The following is a 4,289-nucleotide window of genomic DNA, read 5'->3' on the forward strand; positions in this document are numbered from 1 at the left end:
ACCCTTCATAGCCACAGCCCACTCGACCAGAAATTGCGGGTTGAGAGGGGCCGGATTATGATGACGACCAATGGGTTCTCGTACTGAACCCACCCAGTTTTTGTGCTCTGAATAAATGTTTTTCCTCCTCCTCCTCCTCTGTGGGATGTAAACACAGTAAAACCAAACCAGCAAAAGAAATGTGATGCAGTCAGGCTTTCAGTCCCCATTTTTGTTAACCTGAGGCCATTTCGTGTTGATAACTGGGTTTTGAAGATTAACCAGAATGCAGCACATGCGCATTATTGAACTCATATGAGGAATCATGTCCACGGCGACTCTTGTGTTCAAGACATTAAACAGCTTCAAACGCTGGATCACCCTTTCAACGTGTATCCGTACCTGCGTAACATGGTAGGTTTCCTGCAGTTCCTCACAGGTGAACTGGACATTCCCTTTCGAAAATGGGGGTAGAACAACAATTCCTTCTTTCCCTTCAGCTGGTGCCTTAATTCCGGGAAATCCCTTATCAGCAAGTACTACATCCCCTGGCTCTATTCGGTCCAGAAATCCTGACTCCAGCGTGATGTGGGTGTCCGACATTCGACCCCCATAGGCATCCGAGACAAATGTAATGCAACCATTTGGCAAAATTCCCACCAGGAACTTTAAGGTGTAGCCACCCTTGTAGTGGGAAAATAGAGCACGTCTCTGTTCTAGTGTTGGTGGTTCTTCTGTTCTAACCTCATTGCAGTCTATAATAAAACGGCAACGTGGGTAGTGGCGCATGAAGCAAGCAGGCATTAATGCATCAACAGTCGCACGTGAAGGGTTTGGAATGAAATTCTGCAGTGCAGCCAACATATTGCTCAGAACAAAGTAGAATATTCTGCTTACAGCTGTACGGTGGAGGCCAAAAAGAACGGCAATGCTGGAAAATGAAGTTCCCAGTTTCAACCTCATCAAAAAAATTGCCAGCTTTTGAGCTACGGGCACATCGATTTGCCGGACAGGTATAGGAGAAATGACAGATAAAAGGAGCGCAAATACATTTGCACTGACGCCACAGAGTTCCCGGAATGCTTCCTCTTTGTGACACATGGACTCATACCCCAAGAAAACACAGCTGCGCTCTTCTGGACCAGCGAACGTTGACTCTGTAGCCACCTGGGCTTGAACACTGGTGTCTACAGTGTCATTGTGGCAGACTTGAGTCGAAGCGCAGCCTTGAGAGGCCACAGACAAAAAGAGGGTACATTGTCCTTGATGTAGACTCCCTTCAGTCTGCGTAGCCTGGAAAATGGTAAAAGTTTCCATTACTTTTTGTCATCTGTATTTTGAATAGAGAGTGCAAGCGGCCCTCTTTTTAGCTTTCTTTGGTTGCAAAAGCTTTGTGTTCCTGGTTAATTCATCTGCAGATTAGAGAACTCAACAAATTTGTCTTTTCAGCACTGGTAAAGTAATTAAATAGTACAAAGTATAATTCTCAGAGGAACACTTCAATTATTAACATGTGCTTTATAACTAGCAGCATCAATTGCAAGCAGAGCATGGAACAATGAACGGGGAGTGAAAAAAGTTTTATCAGTAAAGACGATGAAGAAAACAACATACCACAGATAACATGGTAGCGACGCTGTCGGACGAACTTCGTGCACCGCCCGCACCAGAAGCTGCAGCCTTGGGGCTTGAAGCGTCTGCCGTGGTCTCTGGCTCGTCGGGTGCCGTCGCTTCAGCGGACAAGCCGTCCGCACCAGAAACTGCAGACTGGGAGCCCACAGCCTCGGCTGCAGTTCGTAGCTTTCCGGAAGTAGACGCTTCGGTAGTCAAGCCTCTGCGCTGAGCTCTTGAAAAGATATGCCCAAGGTTAAATTCTGATGTATAGCTCTACACTGGACTTCAATATCAGAAATATTACTAACATCGGAATATCTGCTCCGGACCACAGATGAGCCGCGCCGACAGTATTTGCAAACCAGCAAAATCTTTCCCGTGAACAGCGCTGCTTACCGCTCGTATCTCCCAATCTTCGTCTCGCTGCAGACGCCGTCGCATCTCCCATAGCTCGCCGGAAACAGCGTAGGAATGTATGCAGGGTGTCCGGCAATCGTGCTTTTCTCGTTCCCCACAAAATGTGCACTGCAGATGCGGGTCGAGCAGCGGTTCGGTTGCCATGGGCTTCCGTCCGGGCTAATGGAAACAATTAAATACAATAAGCCGTTGACAACGCTGACGAGGCGTGTATGCTTACCTTGCACGGCGTACCACTCTGACCCAGCGCTGCCTTCCCTCTTCATACGGCCTCCAGGGAAAGCTGTAAATTTTAATCTTCGGCAACTTTCCGGCGGTGTTCTTATAACTGTTGTGGCAGCCGTACACACAACAGTAAATAGAACTCCTGCTTTTAGATCGCGTACACTCTGCGCTGCCGCTTGCCGCCATGGTATTAACTGCGGCGACTGCGGCGGCTGCACGTTTGACTTACACATAACGCACGTCGTGAACGGGAGGTGGCGCCACATGTACGGTCAAAGCTGCAGCGCACCAGGCCTATACCGCGCGTTGTAGGCGAAACGTAACACCGGCAACCGAGCGAGGACAATGGAGGAGTTTTGCGCTAGCTTCCGCGACGAATTCCTTCCCGCAAACTATGAGTAGCGTTTGAGGAGGGAGCTGGAGCTCCAAACCCAGCACCCCGACGAGTCTGTTACAGTACGACGTCCGAGCGATGGACGAACTTTATCGCCTCGCTGACCCTCGCACAACGAACACGGAGAAAGTTGAGCACGAGACAAGCGCACCTTTTCACAGCCTACCTGAGAGGAGTCAGGTTCAGAGATTTGGATGAGCTGGCAGCTGAGGCGAAGCGCATTCAGGGAGACATCCTCTCTGCGCGAGCGTATCGGCCGCCCCACCCGCTTCGCTGTCACTTGAGCCGCGCTGCGCGTGGAATGGCAGCTCAGCGCGCAGCCCATCCAGAGCTGAAGCGTCAGCACGGTTTGCTGACGAGCATGTCCCAAGGGGTTGGGAGTTGTCTGACCGCGCTTTGGACCCGTTCAACTACGCGTTGCGAACAGCACACGCTGCCGGAGAGCGGAACGAACCGAGGCGAGATCGCGAGGCCGACACGCGGCCGCACGAGCGGCCCCCACCGTCCGCGCCGCGAGTTGGAGATGACCGACCGGAACGTGGCTACCAGCACCTAGCCCGTCGGGGCCCGGGCAGCCGTTGCTACCGGTGCGACCAGCCGGGGCACTTCGCCCGCGAGTGTGGCCGTCCTCACGCCCGTGACCAAACACAGTCGGGAAACGGCCAAAGCCTCCGGTGATCGACCTTCGATCCCGCGCGGCGTACACAGAGAACCCCGGTTTGCTAGCACCCTTGGCATGTCGCGTAGTAAGTTCTGTCGACCTGTCAGCGCCGTTCATTGAGCTAACGATAGCTCGAAAGAAATTCACCGCGTTACAAGATACAGGAGCAAGCGCTTCTTTTTTCGGTGACGAGGTGTTAAACCATCTCCGCTAGAACAAAATCCGGCTGAGAGAGTGCGATACCACTTTTCGCCTCGCGAGCGGCACAGCGCAATCAAGCGGTGCAGCTAGGAAAGTGGTTCGCTGGGAAAGGCGCGTGCGGCGACAACGCCTCGTTCATCTTCCCTGTTTATCCATTCCTGTAATTCTTGAGACTTCCTAGCCAAGACAGGTATTGTGATAGACATCAGCAGCGGAGGCTACAGGGAGGGCACGTCAGGCGCCTTGAAGCCTTTCGCGAAAGCGCCCGCGGCGTCGCAGACCATTCAGACTCCGAACGCGGCGCGAGCATGGGGAGACCGTGACAAATCCACCCCGCCAGCCCGAGATACAGTGTACTAGAAACGGGCAATGGGCTTACTCCCCACCCGCCGCGGTGGCTCAGTGGTTAGGGCGCTCGACTACTGATCCGGAGTTCCCGGGTTCGAACCCGACCGCGGCGGCTGCGTTTTTATGGAGGAAAAACGCTAAGGCGCCCGTGTGCTGTGCGATGTCAGTGCACGTTAAAGATCCCCAGGTGGTCGAAATTATTCCGGAGCCCTCCACTACGGACCTATTTGTTCCTCTCTTCTTTCACTCCCTCCTTTATCCCTTCCCTTACGGCGCGGTTCAGGTGTCCAAGGATATATGAGACAGATACTGCGCCATTTCCTTTCCACCAAAAACCAATTATTATTATTATTACTCCCCCGCTCCTCTGACGCAGTCCGCGTCGCATCCGAGAGGTGGCGCCACAGGCAACTTCAATGTAAACTTTGCCTGGAGCTTTCATTTCCTGGC

The 4,289-nt window shown here is 52.6% G+C and overlaps 1 long non-coding RNA gene across 1 annotated transcript; it reads right to left on the minus strand.

Annotated features, from left to right (window-relative positions):
* Positions 1–757: 757 nt before the first annotated feature.
* On the minus strand, positions 758–2,230 carry LOC144119488 (uncharacterized). Its single transcript, XR_013312388.1, has 3 exons — positions 1,990–2,230; positions 1,594–1,825; positions 758–1,272 (listed from the first exon to the last, which is right to left on the minus strand). It is a non-coding gene; the product is annotated as an uncharacterized LOC144119488 (long non-coding RNA).
* Positions 2,231–4,289: the final 2,059 nt, after the last annotated feature.

This window comes from Amblyomma americanum, chromosome 2 (assembly GCF_052857255.1).
Source record: "Amblyomma americanum isolate KBUSLIRL-KWMA chromosome 2, ASM5285725v1, whole genome shotgun sequence".
Classification (NCBI taxonomy): Eukaryota; Metazoa; Arthropoda; class Arachnida; order Ixodida; family Ixodidae; genus Amblyomma; species Amblyomma americanum.